Here is a 16,324-nt window from a genome sequence, read left to right as displayed (position 1 = left end):
TTTTTTGTTTGTTCGTTTATTTTGTTTTTGGTTTTTCTGAGACCAGGTTTCTCCATGTAGCCCTGGCTGTCCTAGAACTTGCTCTTTGGACTAGGCTGGTCTTGAACTCAGAGATCTGACTGCCTCTGCTTCCTGAGTGCTGAGATCAAAGGCATGCATCACTGTGCCCACTGATGTCAGTTTTTACATGGAAAGGTTTAATGTTAGATTATTTTTATGCTTTCTGGAAAGTTTTATAAGATGATTCTCTGGCATTGCTCCCTGGAACTGTGTATAAGCACTGCTGAGTGCAGACCAAGGCACACAGTTCCGTCCTGAAGGCGGTGTTGTCTGGGAAGGTAGTTTATTGGGTTGGTGTGGTGCAGTCCAGCTTGCTAGGCGTGATGAATGATCATTGTCTCCTCTGCCTGCCCTTTTTCCCATAGCTGTCACTGTATCATCTCTCATTATTGCGTTAGATGGAAAGCAGGGTGAGGTGTGAACTATTGCAGAAATGCTTAGGCAAGCTCAATGGCATCCCAGGTTATCCTTGCAGCCCAGACTTCCTCAGAGTAACCTATCCAGTCTCTGTTTAGCTAAGTGAAGGGCACCTCAACAGAGGTTTTCTAAGCTGCCTTCTAACCCTGACCCCCTGCCATGGCTTTTCTCTTGCTGAACCCATGTGATTATGTGATAAGGCAGATGCCCAGTTGTTTCCAGTTACCTTTCTCCCATATATTTAATAACGTGAGAGTAACCTTATCACATGCCAGAGAGTCCACTCAGTTGATTTGCTACATTTAAATATTGAGGCGGGATGTATGTGACACTAATGTTTTAAAAGTAGTCATTCTAACTATAACACTTTACTTAAAATGTTTGTTTGCATGTATTGTTTGCATTTTGCATTTATGCACTTAAAAGTTCATTCCTAGATAGATCTTAACTCTGAGGGTTTTTTTATACAATGCTTTTTTTTTTAAATTACATTTTATTTTGTGTTTGCATGTGGGTGTGCATTTGGGCATGTTCACACACCACAGTGCTCATGTGGGTTCTGTGGACTGAACTCAGGCCATCAGGCTGATGGGTGTCTTATCTTCTAAGTAATCTCACTGGCTCATAAATAGGCTTTGAAACAAATTCCCTCTGTTGATCAACTGTTTCCGTGGTGAGCAGTTAACTTTGTTCATTGATCATAGCTCTGGCTGCTGCATGGATTCATTTAGTCAAAGTAGTCTGAGTACTCTGACGTGAGTGGGTGAAAAGGAAAGGGGGATACTACTTAGTCTCGGATTTGCTAAGTGACTGGCCTTAACTACAGTGAGTTCTCCTTTCTAGTCTTGAACTGTCCTGCACATTTCATTAGCCAGTGTACTCACAGGCAGCCTGGAGTTTTGTTCTCACTGGAGTGGGGATGTCAGTTTGCATGCTGAACTCTACCAACAGATGACTGCCAAAATTAAACAAAACAAAACTCAGTTTCCTCTCCTTTTTTGGGAGAACCAGCCCCCAATAAGAGGTGTTGAATTAATTTGTTGAGTTTTTGGAGGCTTAGCAAATAGTCCTGGTTTTTCATTCATCTTAATTGTAATGTGATGGAGGAGTGAGTAATTCTCATTTGTTAGTAATGCTGTCTACAGTTGAATGTGTGCAGTCTACTCACCCTTGACCTGTGAGCAGCCTCTCTCCCACCTGTCACCACACTTAGTTTTCAGAAAAGGCTACTTTACAGGGCCAGGTTTAACCCCAGCACTCTGGAGGGACAGCCCACTGCTGACACCGCAGTTGTTATTTAATAACTTGGCTTCTGGGAGTATGTCACCCACACAGGTTACCACTGTGAGAGGGTTTGGTTTGGTTTGGTTTTTGATTCTTGAAATAGGGTTTCTCTGTGTAGATCCGGCTGTCCTGGAAATCAGATTCCCCTTGCCTCTGCCTCCTGAGCAATAGGACTAAAGGTGTGGGCCACCACCATGCTGGACGTTTTTTGTTTGTTTGTTTTTAATTAGCTTACAAAGTAACAGGTTTCCTTGAGGCCTTACCACATAGCCTTGATTCCATGCATCCCCCTACTTTTCACCCCATCTCCTGACCTGCCCTCTCCTTGCTGGTAAAGACTCTTGTCACAGGAGTTCAGAACAGGTGGAAGTCAGTGAGGAGTACACATCTGTGCTGCTTTTGGAGGTATTCTTTTCAGTGTTGTCTTCCAGTTTCCTTAGAGATGGTTACTATGTGTAATTAATGTGTTTATTACATCTTAAGGATTAAATCATATTTTTCTTTCCAAATTTCCCGACTGATTGTCACTCGCACACACCTGATTTTACTTCACTCTTCTCCCTTCGTAGATTATGCTTTAGTTGTTAAATAGAAGTATAACTTCCATTTTTCTATGAATACTTTCAATTTAAAATGATTTTGTTTAGAGACAGAATTTTGCTTTTGGTTCAGGACAGCCTAAAACTCACTAATTAGCCTAGGTTGGCCTCATTCCTGATTTTTTTTTCTATCTCACCCCACCAAATGCTGGGATTACCAGCTTGACCATCTCAACCATAATGGTCTTAATCTATTGATTTCAAGATACTTTCCAAGGTGTTCTTTCATGAACTCCTGTTCTGTTTGTTTGGGGGCTTGCTCTTTCTTAGCATTTAGTTATGTGAGGGGGAGGGGTTGAGTGTAGTTGAATGTGTGTCTGTGTGCATGTGTGCATGTTTATGTGCTTTGGAATTAAGTGAGCATATTTTTCTCGTTTCTTCTTTCTTCCAACATCTAGTGGTCTTGTAGTTTTATCCCTTGAGAGCTCCAGACCTCAATGTGAGTCCAAGTACACCATTTATATCTGGCAGTTAATGGCCAGAGGAGGCCGGGGACCAGAGTTAAGAGTGTGGTTTGTGTAGTAGAGCTCTCTGTTTCTGCACTGCCCAGCATCTACTCTCGAGAGCCAGCTGAATGCAGTCTTTGGGCTGTAAGACAGGGTGCCCTTTCCCCCAGCCCTCTCCCAGGTAGGGAAGGGCATGAGGCAGAGCTGAGCCGGCCAGACTCCTGGATGTCCTATCTTATTTAGAGTGACAGAGCTTGGGTGAGGTGTGCAGGGCTCCTTAAGTCTAGCTCTTTGTCCTTCTGACCTGGTGTTTTGGACGTTCCCTTCTTTCATCTCTGAGGTTTCTCACTTCTTCCACTTTCTTCTGTTGTCAGTTTCAGCCGTTCTGAGGCCTTTCATCATTTTTTCGAATGAAAACACAGGTTTGTAAAGTGCTCCAACCTCATTTCTCTAGGTTTTCATTTTAGCAGCTTGTATTTGATTCTCACAGTAAGATAAATTACATACTTAGCACTAATAAACATTTTAAAAATTGTTTTAGGTTGATTTATGAGTGTTTGCCCTGCATGTATGTGTGTGTGTCATGTGTCTGACCTGGTGTTTGTAGAGGTCAGAAGCCACCGTTGGATTCCCTGAACCAGACTTATGGGTTGCTTTGAGCCACTGTAGGTGCTGGAAACTGAACTTGGGTTTTTTTTGCAAGAACAGCAATGCCCCTAACTGCTGAGTGATCTCCAGTCCCAATAAGCATATGTTAATTCAAGTATATAATTAAAATGTTTATTGTTTGAGAATTTCATATGCGTATAATTCATTTGATCAAATCTACCCCATATTCCCCTCAGTGTTCTCTCAGTTTTGAGTGCTCTTTCTTAAACTATTTAAGGATTTATTTACTACAATTTTGTTTATATGAGTGTTTTGCTTACATGTATGTGAGTATACTATGTGCCTGCCTGCTACTGTCAGAGAAGCCAGAAGGTGTTGAAACCCTTGGAACTGGAATTCCAAACAGTTGTGAGCCACTCAGTAGACACTGAGCCCAGATCCTCTAAAGCAGAAAGTGCTCTTAAACTGTAGCCATGTGTTAATTAAAAAAAAAAAAAATCCCATTGAGTGCACTTAGTGCTGGCAGCGTGTGCATGAATGTGGGGACACCTGGAGTGTGGCAGCCTCTCAGAGGACTCTCCCTCTCCTGGAAACCACTAATTGACAATAGCTCCGAAGCTAGGAGTGGAGTTTCATGATTCCCCCATCTCATCCATGCTGGGGTTTGTGATGGCTTGATCTTTCTCATGTCTTATGCATGCTGTCAAAGTCATGAATTCATGTATGCAAATGTGGTGTCCTGTGGTGCCTGGAAAATACTGTTTCTCTAGTCACCCACTACTTCTGGCTTCAATCTTTCTGACCCCTTGTCCTGCTTAGATTTTTGTGAACTTGACACAGCTAAAGTTATCTTGGGAGGAGGAGCCTGAAATAAGAAAATTCCTTAATCAGATGGACTGTAGGCAAGTCTTTAGGACATTTTCTCTATTATTGATTGTTGTGGAAGGGCCAAGTTTACTCTGGGTGATGCCACCCATGGGCAGATGGTCCTGGGTGGGATATAAAAAGAGGCTGAGAAGACCTTGATAGCAAGCTGGTGAGCAGCAGCTCACCATGGTTTCCATCTGCCTGGGCTTCCCTCAGTGGACTGTGACCCAGTATACACAAGTCAAATAAACCCTTTCCTCCCCCAAGTTGCTTTTATCACAGCAATAGAAGGCAAACTAAAATGACCCCCTCTCTCAGTGACCTCTAAACCTGGGGTAAAGACTTCCTAAATAGGACTCTGATCACACAAGGAAGTGTGGCAAAAGGGCCTCATGAAATTCACGAGCTTCTGTACAGCAAAGGAAATTTGAGTGAAAGCAGCCTTTAGAATGAGAGGAAAGGCTGGAGAGATGATGGCTCAGCCCTTAAAGGCTAGGCTCACAACCAAAACTAGAATGAGAGGAAAAGCCTTGCCATCTGACATTGGATTAGTATCAAGAATATGCAAAGAACACAAGAAACTAAACATCAAGAAAACAAATGGCCCAATTAAAAATTGGACAAAGTGTTCTCAAAGAAGAAAGACAAATGACTAAGAAACATTTTTAAAGCGACCTCTAGCTGCATTAATCAGGGTTCTCTAGAGGAATAAAACCAATGGGGTGAGCGTGTGTGTATTAAAGCTGGTTGTGGTGCCTCATACCTGTGATTCCAGCTCTCAGGAGGCAGAGGCAGGAGGATCTCAGGTAGTTTTAAGGCCAGCCTGGTCTACATAGCAAGTTCCAGGACAGCTAGAGCTACATAGTAGACCCTGTCTAAAAACAACAGCAAAACAAGTCAGCTTTAAAATAACAGCTAAATTCTGCCTGAGAAGCTGAAGACCTGGTACTCTGCTTTAAGCTGGGAGCTTCAACAGGCGGAGGAGTCCCATATCAGCTGTCTCACTGGGGGACAACAGCTGGTACTTAGTCCACAAGGCCTCAGTGGTCCGAATCTGGTGCCCAAAGCTTCCTTGAGAGCCACTGGTCTCTAATCAATGATGAAAACATAGGAACACTGATATCTGCTAAGGTCTCAGCAGCAGCAGCAGCAGCAGCAGCAGCAGCAGCAGCAGCAGCAGCAGCAGGGCAATCAACTCTGCAGGAAGAGAGAAGGCAGAGTGAGCAAAAGGCGAGGTGGCCTTTCTTCTGCAACACAGTTCTTATCTAGGCTGTTACCAGAAGGTGCTGCCCACATTCGGGGTGGGTCTTCACACATTGATCAAGACAATAAGGATGGGGTTTATAGAGCTGGGGTGGGGGTGGGGGTGGTTGCTGCTCCTGTAGAGGACCTGGGTTCCATTCCCAGCAGTCATGGCAGTTCAAAACCACCTATGACTGTAGTTCTGGCAATCTGCAGGCACCAAGTATGCATGTGGTGTACACACATGCATGCAGGCATTCACACGTACACATAGAAGGCAATAGGACAGTTTTTCAGGTGCCACTTCCTACCCAGGGGATTCTATTTTGTGGCAAGTTAACATTAAAACCAACCAGAATATTATCCACCAGGAAAATGCGAGCTAAATATAATTTGAAATTTTGCCTCACTCCAGTCAGAATGGCTGTTCGGAAGAAATGATAACACACGTGGATGAGGCTGTGGGGAAAAGGGGGCACTCATTTATTGTTGGTGGAAGTGAAAAATGGTGTAAATTGGCAATAACTATGAAATCATTGTGGAAGTTTCTCACAAAAAAATTAAAAATAGGACTGCCATATGACCTAGCTACATCACTCCTGGCTCCATACCCCAAAGACTCTATCCCAGTACTGAGATAGTTGCATATCCTTGTTCCTTGCTGCTTTATTGACAGGAGCCAGGTAATGGTACCAGCCTAGACGTCCACCAACTGAGGAATGGAAAATTAAACTGTACATTTACACATTGAAATTTAATCAACTACAAAGAACAATGAAAGTATAAAACTCGCAGGAAAATGGATGGGACTGGAAAGTATTAGACTGAGGTAACCAAGGCTCAGAAAAACAATGTGCTCTTTCACAAGTGGATACTAACTTTGAATTGTTGGATTAATGTGTTTAACTTGGGGGGCTTGTAGCATGGCCAGGAAAATAGAAAAGGAAGAAATGAGGCATTAAGGAAAGGAGAGACCTCATGTGATGAATATCGGGGATGGGAAGACTGCAGAGAGGCAAGGGATATCATGGGACCTGCATCCATAGGCAGTATAGGAGAAAACCAGATAGGAGCCACCCTCCTGAAAGCCACCCTGCTCATGCCACCTGCCCACTCCTCACTTGACATTTGCTCATGGATGACTGGAGGTGTCTTGTGAACTAGCATGTCAGGTCTGCAGGCCACTGTGGCCATGGCAGAGAGCACAGAGCTGGGCCTCTTGTCCCTGTGAGCTTGGAGGTTTCAGTCTCCTGACTTCCCTAGCAGGGATCAGTAAAGCATGACTATCAGGGTCTGCTCAGCCAGGACAGACACTGAAGGCTAGGAGGGGAGGCAAGGCTGTAGTCCCTGCTCTGTTCTGCCTCAGGTTAGGGCCTTGCTTCATTCCCTTTCTTTGCCTGTAACATTGAAAGGGAAATCCCATTCCACCACCTTCTAACACAACCTTAGCTGCAACAGAATGGGCAAACACAGTGGGCCTGAGGAGCCTGAGGTAGGAGGAGGAGGGTGAGAGAAGAGGGGAGACTGGGAGAGGGCATGCAGCTCCCTCTAGAGCACAGGTTCTCAACCCGTGGACCACGACGGGTTAGCTCTATCGGCCTTTTCACAGGAGTCACGCATCAGATAGTCTGCATACCAGATATTTACATTACAGTTCATAACAGTGGCAATTACAGTTAGGGAGGAGCAATGAGATAATTGTATGGCAGTGGTCACCACAACATGAGGAACTGTGGTAAAGGGTCTCAAGGTTAGGAAGGTTGAGAACTACTGCGGCAGCGATCTGGCTGAGGCTCTTGCCTCAGTAGATCAGGATCTGTCTCCCACGATTCTGAAGAGAGAAGCCGATCGAAGTGAGGGGGACCGACAGTAACAGAGACCGAAGGTCCAGGCGTCTGAGACTTCCCTGGGAACCTGCAAGGCTCATGGTGCCAGCCGGTACAGGAGCTGCTTGCCAGCTCGCGGCATTTTGGATAGCTACAATTGAAAACAAAACAAACAACAACAACAACAACAACAACAACAACAAAAAGACAAAAGAAAGGAAAGAAAAGGGGGGGGGGGGAATCCGGTGCTGTTCTGCAGGACCTGAGGCTCCTACCTGCCCGCCTGCCCAGGCACATCCTTTTATTCTGTTTTAGTCCGTGTGGATGAGTGTTCTCACGAGTGCCCGCAGTGTGCATATGCACCACACTCACGTCGAGTGCCTGCAGAGGCCAGAAGGCGGCACTGGAACTGGAGTTACAGGGTGGTTGTTAGCCTGCCCTTGGGTGCTGGCACTTGAACCTAGATCTGGAACAGCAGCCAGTGCTTTTAACCGTGGGTCCATCTCTCCAGCCTCCTGTCCTTGTTGAAACTGCTTCTTGCTAGGGAGCTCTGGCTGGCCTGGAGTCTGTAATGACCCTCTTCCCTCTGCCTCCCAAATAATAGGATTACAGCCATGTTCTGCCATGGCCAGACTCTGTAGGGTTTTGTTTTGTTTCTCAGGCTGTCCCTTTACAGAGTCAAGGGGGCCTGGACCTTGCCACAGCCCTCTGTTCATGGCCTCTGAATGTTGAGATTACAGGTGTGTGCGCAACCGTGCCTGGCTTTGAATTTCTCTCTTCATGAATTGCTGATCATTAGTGTCACTGATTCCATTTTGAGGAATATTCTCAATAGATAGCTAAATAACTGTACTAGTTTCAAAACATATTTCCACTGAAGAGATTTTAAGAACGGTAGCTGCGGTGGGGGTGGGGGTGGGGGTCTGTCAGGGATTGGAGCAATACAATTTTAGACATGAGCGCCACCTTCCGGGCACCTCGTGCACTGGGCCACTGCAGCGCCTCCGGCAAACCGCATAGAGTTCCATTATCAAGGCTTCTAATAATTCAAATCCTTAATTACTCATCTGTAGGACGAAAGCAAGCACTGTTATGCCAGGTAGCTACAACAGTGTGATGAGGTATGTCAACCATTGACTCTTGCCCAACAGCAGATTAAATTATTCATAAATGAATGGACGCAATTAGGGCTAGCAGCTGGCTTCAGGGGCAAGGTGCACCCCCTTGACTGAAAAGGGAAGAATTTCTTCTACATGATCCCTTGACTTTTAAGTCTTTGCATCCAGCTCAGAAATGCTGCATGAGCTTGCAGTGAGTTACTGTCAAAGCGTGCATCAGCTTTAAGTTAGCATTTCCCCAGCCTCGGTGAATCGGGACCTTGTGGAACCTGTGATGCACTTGGCCTCCACGTGCTCCGAATGGTCTCCGGAGGGACATCTGGGTGCTTTCCAGTTTGGCCCGGTGAGAAGAAAGCTGCTGTAGACATCCATGCATTGGGGTTGTGCACATGTGATTTGCATGCATCCCCTCGACTGTAGTTACCAGGTCCTATGATTACTGTATGTTCATTTTTTGGTTTGTTTATCCTCATATTCACATTCTACCGTGTTGGGGTTTTTTTAATTGAAAAATTTCCCCTCACATATCCTGATTATGGCTTCCCCTCCCTCTACTCCCCAAGTTCCTTCCCACCTCCCCTCCCATCTGGATCCATTGTCTTTTTGTATCAAATGGGTTTCTAAAGGATAATAGTAAAATAAGATAAAACAAACAGGAAGAGCCCAAGAGAAGGCCCAAGAATCAAAGGGCCACTTGTTTGCACACTCAGGAATCCTATAAAAACACTAAATTGGAAGCCATTACACACACACACACACACACACACACACACACACACAGGTCCTGGTGCACACCCATGAAGGCCGTGTACACTTGGCTTCAGTCTCTGAGTTCATATGAGCAGTGCTCCTGTTGATTTAGAGGGCCTTGGTGTCCTCCATCTCCTCTGGCTCTCTAAACACTCTTTCTGCCTCCTTCATCCCTGAGGAGGATTGATGGAGACATCTTATTTGCGTCTGAGTGTTCCAAGGTCTCTCACTCTCTGCATAGTGTCTGGCTGTGGGTCTCTGTATGCGTTCCCATCTGCTGCAGGAGGAAGCTTCTCTGATGATGGCTGAGCAGGTGTTGATCTGCTTCCCAGGCTGGAGTCACATGTTCAGTTTCTTTTTATGTTTTGTTTTGTTTTTGTTGTTTTGAGACAGGATTTCTCTCTGTAGCCCTGGTTGTCCTGGAACTCACTCTGTAAACCAAGCTAACCTCAAACTCAGAGATCTACCTGCCTCTGCCTCTCAAGTGCTGGGATGTAAGCGTGCGGCACCACTGCCCGCTGTGTGTTTAGTTTTTTGTTTGTTTGGTTTTCTGTTTTGGTTTGGTTTGGTTTTTTTCCAGACAGGGTTTCTCTGTGATGTTTTGGTGCCTGTCCTGGATCTCACTTTGTAAACCAGGCTGGCCTCGAACTCAGTGTCTAGGTTTTTTTTTTTTTAAAGAGACTGCCAAACTTTCCCATAGTTCCACTATTTTACTCTTCCAACAACGTCACGTGAGATTGGTTGCCCCTCCCCATTGCTAGCATTTCCTATGTTCGCTGTTTTTTTCTTCAGCAAGAGAGATATCAATGTGAGCCTTTTTTTCAGCCTCCATAGGCACCAGGCACACATGTGGTGCACATACATACATGCAGGAATTCACACGTATATGTAAAATAAAAATAAATCTTTTAAAAGAGGAAGAGAAGACAGGAGAAGGAAAGGGGGGGAGAGGGGAGGGCAGAGGAGAGGAGGGAAGGGGAGAGGAGAGGCTTCAAGTGCAGCGGTACAAAGGGTAGATGTGCTGAGCAGAGACAGTAGGAACAGAGCCCCTGGCTTGGGAGGTGTTGACAAAGGAAGGTGAGTCACTTTAGCCTGGGGCTCTGGGCCAGGGCATCACAGCAGCAATGACTGGGAGCAGAGGACACTAGGATCCAAATAGCCTCAGTTGGTAACAAAAGATAGAGATGGGGCTGAGGAAGTCCGGATATCCCCGTGTCTGAGGCAGCTAGCTCTAAGATCAGCTCTGGGAAGCAGTACTCAGGTCCCATCTTTGGAAGACCATGTGCTGAGAGGTTGCTCTGGGACAGAGCCCCACAGCGCGCAGGCGCAGGCCCCAGCTTCCTGCAGATGGAGCTCAGGGAAGAAGCTTCTAGGTGTCAGTTATTTTTATTTCTTATCACACTTGCACATGTGCATGGGTTGAGCAGCCAAATGACTTCCAATTGGAGCAGCCACGTCTGCTCCTGTCCGTCCGCATCACAGCCTCTCAGAAAGCTAAGTTCTCTCTATGAGCTGAGCAGAGATCTCCCCTGCAAACCCCGCCCCCCCCCCCCCCCACCTGCCATGACTCTGCCAACTTCTGCTGTCTCCCTTCTGTTCTGTGAGGACATGGATCTCAGGATGGTCGTACTGTAGCTTATTGCAGTGATTTAGGTCACGTTATCCTCACCTCGGGGAGACTTTCCCAGCAGCTTCCCAGCAGGCCTTGCTTGGCATATTTCCTTCTCCAGAACCTCTCTCTGTAAGTCCCCTGGGCTCATTCCTGCAGACTTATCTCTGGGGGAGGTTTTGATTAAATCAATTTTTAACATGAAGTTCATCTGGAGGAAGGGAGAAGGAGAGCGGTGGCCCAGGCTCTCACGAATTATCATCTAAAATCAAGGTTTAAATTTTTTTCTTCTGTATCTGAAAGAACATATAACTCATGCCCATGATACAGAGAATAGCTGGTCACAGAATCCACCCCAGCTCAGCTGTCTGCACCTCTGCACACAGACCCGGTGACTATGTCCGCAAGCCCCTCTCTCCCACCACCACCCTTGGCAAGCCTGTCCAGAATGCCCTCCTCCTCCATCGGTTCCCTTCTTTACATTGTGCCTACAGTTCTTTGCATTGGCACAGGCTGTGTGGAATGGCTTTTTAGCATCTTTTAAGTGGTGTGTTCCCTCTGGACGTCAGGGACTTTCTGTTATGTTGAAACTTGGAGCCATGGCTTGCTCATCTTTACTGCTACACAGCGTCCCCTCAAACTGTTTCTACCATGTTTCATCTCCCCTGTTAGTGCATAGTTTATTGTTTATTTCTCCTGTTAATGTATAGCTAGCTGGCTTGCAGTAAGCTTTGCGGCTTTGAGCAGGATTCACCCATCCTCTCGGGTGCACAGGCCAAGTTGTCTGGCTGTGGAACTGCAGGTTCTACTTCATCAGTTACGACCAAAGTGATCCTACAAGCTAATGTCGCCTGCTCCCCACTCCCACGCCCGAAGTGAGAGTGGGTTACTATGATTCTCCTTCCAAGTAAGCGCTTTAGATCTTTGTATGAATGACCTTCACCCACCGGCAGGCAATATAAGCCCATTCATAACAAGACTCCTTTCTTCTCCCATCAGAACGGGGGAGGCAGTTCTCACAGCTGCATGTTATTTACTGCCTCTTCTCCAACCTTTTAAAATGTGAGTCCCAGGAGGGAGGGCCTCTCACATAGAAGCTCCCACTGAGAGGCCTCTGAGATGCTCCAGACTTGGAGGATTTGGAAGGTGCTTGCTGCATGGAGCACCTCCCCATCCTTCACCATCAATCACAGGCAATGGGGCACAGGGACTGAGCCTCTGGAACTGCAGGAACTCAGTCTCTATACCAAAGGAGCTTCCCAAGGCAGCACTTACTCTGGAGGCTGTGTGGCCTTGCACTGAGGAGCTGCGTTAGGCCCAGAAGGCAGCTCAGTCTGCTGTCCGAAGGTAAAGACATAAACAGGAAACCACAGGTCAACACACCTTACTGATGCAGATGCAAAACTCTTGAACAAAGTGACGGCGAAGATATCTGGCAGTTAGCCACTCTGGAACTTATCACATCAAGATGTGAAAAGCAGATGCGGTGAGATCCTGCCTCAAAACCAGAAAAGATGTGAAAAATTAATAAGACATATCTTATTAGAATAGAGATTTAAAAAGCATGTGGTCATCCCAATAGACACAGAAAATGTGTGGAATATATAAATCCAGTACCTCCTCATGATAAGGAAAACAGTTGTCATGTGGGGACCAAGAAGGGGATGTTTCAGGCTGGAGAGAGGGCTCAGAGGTTAAGAGCACTGACCTCTTCCAGAGGTCCTGAGTTCAATTCCCAGCAACCACATGGTGGCTCACAACCATCTGTAATGAGATCTGGTGCCCTCTTCTGGCCTGCAGGGATACACACTGTATACTAACTAACTAACTAACTAACTAACTAACTAAATAAATAAATAAATAAATCTTAAAAAAAAAAAAGTGGATGTTTCTCATGCTGATAAAGGGCATCCATGAAAGCCCACAGTTAATATCACCTAATAGAAAGTTGAGAATAACATCTTCGATAAAATGCCCCCAAATTCAACATTGAGTTGGATGTTCTAGGCAGGGATTAGGCAAGAAATAAGACTACTTTTATTGACAGGTCACTTGATCTTATGTCTAGAAAATTATGAAAATGTCACTAAGAATGATAGTTTATTAAGACTGTAGGGTATAAAATCAATATATAAAATTAGCTTTCACTATACTATCAATAAAAGCAATTAAGGAAATGGTTCTATTTTCATAGCAATCACAAAGAATAAAATATGTAGGAATACATTTTTAAAAGAAGGATAAAATTTATATTTTGCATCCAGGTGGTGGTGGTGGTAGTGGACCTTTGATCCTAGCACTGGGGAGGCAGAGGCAGGTATTTGAGGCCAGCCTGGTCTACAGAGTGAAATCCAAGACAGCTGAAGCTACAGAGAGAAACCCTGTCTCGAAAAACCAAACCAAACAAAATTATATTCTGCAATATTACAAAGCAGCAGTGAAATAAAAAAACTTCAGATAATTGAAAAGGCAGAGCAGGTTCACAGGTCAGAGACTAAACAGTGCTGATGTTCCCACACTGCTGTGACAGCGAGACTGTTTTTGTCTGCCACAGCTTCTGTGAGTTTGTATGTGTGTGGTCCTGTTGTGTCTGAAAGACACTGTCCCCTTGGTGTCCTCCATCCCTTCTAACTCTTCATTTTCACCTTCTCTTCTACATAGATCCCTGAGCCCCAAGGGGAGGGGTTTGGTGTAGACATCCCATGTAAGCTTGGGTGCTCCAAAGTCTTTCATTCTCTGCACATGTAGTCAGAAGTTTTCTCAGGTCCCACCCAACCCCATGGTCTGTGTTCCTCCAGTTGTGCCTGGCCCCATGGTCCCTCAGCCACTTACAAAATAATCACTCAGAGGCTTAATACTAATTGTAAATTATATGGCCTATGGCTCAGGCTTCTTACTAGCTAGCTCTTATAACTTAACCCATTTCTATTCATCTGTAAGTTGCCACATGGCTTACAGATACTTTCACATGTTGCTTCACCTGGTGGTGCCGGCATCTCTCTCCCCTCTGCCTTTCTTCTTCCTGTTTCTCTCTTCAATTTCCCTCCTCACTATAACCTGACTTGCCATAGGCCAAATGGCTTTATTTATCGACCAATCAGAGCAACCCATATTCACAGTGTACAGAAAGACATCCCACAGCATGCACATTGTCCCATTATGGGTCTTTATGTTAGTTCCCATCTGCTGCAAGAATCATCATCTCTGATGATGGCTGAGTGAGGTACTGATTTATGGATGCAGCAGTATGCCTTAACAAATTATTTTATTGCTATATTCCTTTAACGGACCTATAGTATTTGGTTTTCTAAATACTAGAGTCATGACCTATCCAGTTTCAGGTCCTTGGCTATTCTAATAGTGTCAAGCATGGGTTCCATCTCATTGAGTAGGCCTTAAATCCAATCAGAGAGTGGTTGGTTACTTCTATAATATTTGCACCAGACTGTCTTGCAGGCAGGTCACTGTTGTAGGCCTGGGGTTTGTAGTTGGGTTGATTATTATCATCCTCCTCTGACAATGTGCAAAGTATCTCTGCCAGAACCATGAACACTAGTCAGTAAGGGTGACACCTCCACACAGGTACCAGCTTGACTTTTCTGTTGTCTTCAGCAATAGGCCTCACCATATGTTTGTGGGGAACAGCCAATGGCCTTGGCAACAGCCTGAGTTGTTTGGGAGCTTCCCTGAGGCCCCTTTTGCCAATGACTCAACTAGATGTAGCCCCGTTCCTGACACTGGATGTTTCACTCAGTGGTATAAGATGTCTAGTTGGGGCATTGCCTCCCCCATTATTTATAAAAACTACAGTCATCAAAACAGCATGGTAGGCTGAGTTTGTAACTCAGTTGGTAAAGTGCTTGCTTAGCGTATACCAATCCCAGCACCATCAAAATGGTGTGGTGGCACGTGCCTCTAGGTCAGATGCATAACTAGAGCAGCTTCAGCAGAGAGGGAACATCCACTCCATGTCAGAGCTTCCCTGGGGATAAGCAGCCACAGGGGACCAGCAATGCTGTCCTTCAGAGAAGAGGATGGAGGTCGACCAGATTTGGGAGAGCAGGAAGCTCATAAAGAGTTTGGTATGGGCCATCATTGGTCATTGATCATTCCTACCAAAGACTAGATTTCATGAGTAGCAAAGATGCTGTCCACATCTTACAAGAAGTCATGAGAAACCATCTTTCAGTGGGAGCTGGCACATTTGTATGGCAGGCACATACTTCACACCAAACACCAATGGCCTGGTTGTGCACTGTGGAACAACTGTAGAGAAGGAGGAAAGAAAAGGAAACTCAACATGGACTCCGAGCCTTTCAAACCAATGAGCACATCATTGCATGTGACAGATTCCGCAGAGGCTTTTGAGGTGCAGCTTTCAGTGACAGCAGTTTGGCTGTGTGTGATAGGTGGCAGTGGTGCTCTCTGCCACACTCCAAGGAAACATAAGGGAAGTCTTGTGTGACTTCTCTGACAGTCTGGAGGTGGGGGGGAGCAGGAAGTGAAGTTAGAATTGCCTCCTATCAGCTCACCCTTGCAACGTTCAACAGGCGGAGATGGGAACAGCAGAGAAGGGCCAAATGAAGTCAGTCTGATATGCTTGAGCAGAGGCAATCAAGACTTTAAAACAGTTGATATGCGTTGATGGTGATGGAAATGGATTCTACCTGCTGCTGTCTACCTGGCTCCTCCCCACATACAATCACAGAAGAGAAGACATTAACGGGGTGATACTTGGATGAAATCAGCCAGACACAGGCAAATGCTGCTCTGGCATTGAGGACGAATCACAGGCTTTGGAAATTATAGCTGTCAAGATTGTAACAGTGTATGAAATCTGTGAAGGTGTGTTACTGTTCCTGTCTAAAATGCCTGATTGGTCTAATAAAGAGCTGAATGTCCAATAGCAAGGCAGGAGAGAGGCTAGGTGGGGCTGCCAGCAGAGAGAATAAGTAGGAGAAGAGGGGGAGAGAGAAAAGGAGAGGAGGACACCAGGGACTAGCCACACAGCCCCACAGTCAGCCACGAAGTAGGAAGGAAAGCAAGATATATACAATAAAAAGATGTAAAAAGCCCGGAGGCAAACATAGTTAAAGGGTAATGGGATAATTTAACTTAGAAAAGCTGGCTAGAGACAAGCCAAGCTAAGGCCAGGCATTCATAAATAAGTCTCCATGTATTTATTTGGGAGCTGGGTGGTGGGCCCCCAAAGTTAAAAACCAGCTACACTTGCTGAGTCCGTATTTTCACCATTTCAGTTTGGATGTCGTATTTCCTTTTTAAAATATGTATTTATTTATTATATATACAGTGTTTATTATGTATACAGTGCCCTATCTGCAGGCCAAAAGAGGGCACCAGAACTCATTATAGATGGTTATGAGCTGCCATGTGGTTGCTGGGAATTGAACTCAGGACCTCTGGAAGAGCAGTCAGTGCTCTTAACCCCTGAGCCATCTCTCCAGCCCAAATTTTTGTGTTTCTTTAATCTGTGTGT

Source organism: Onychomys torridus, chromosome 4 (assembly GCF_903995425.1).
Source record: "Onychomys torridus chromosome 4, mOncTor1.1, whole genome shotgun sequence".
NCBI classification, from domain to species: domain Eukaryota; kingdom Metazoa; phylum Chordata; class Mammalia; order Rodentia; family Cricetidae; genus Onychomys; species Onychomys torridus.
The sequence above is the reverse complement of the archived record's forward strand: the minus strand, read 5'-3'. Positions refer to the sequence as shown.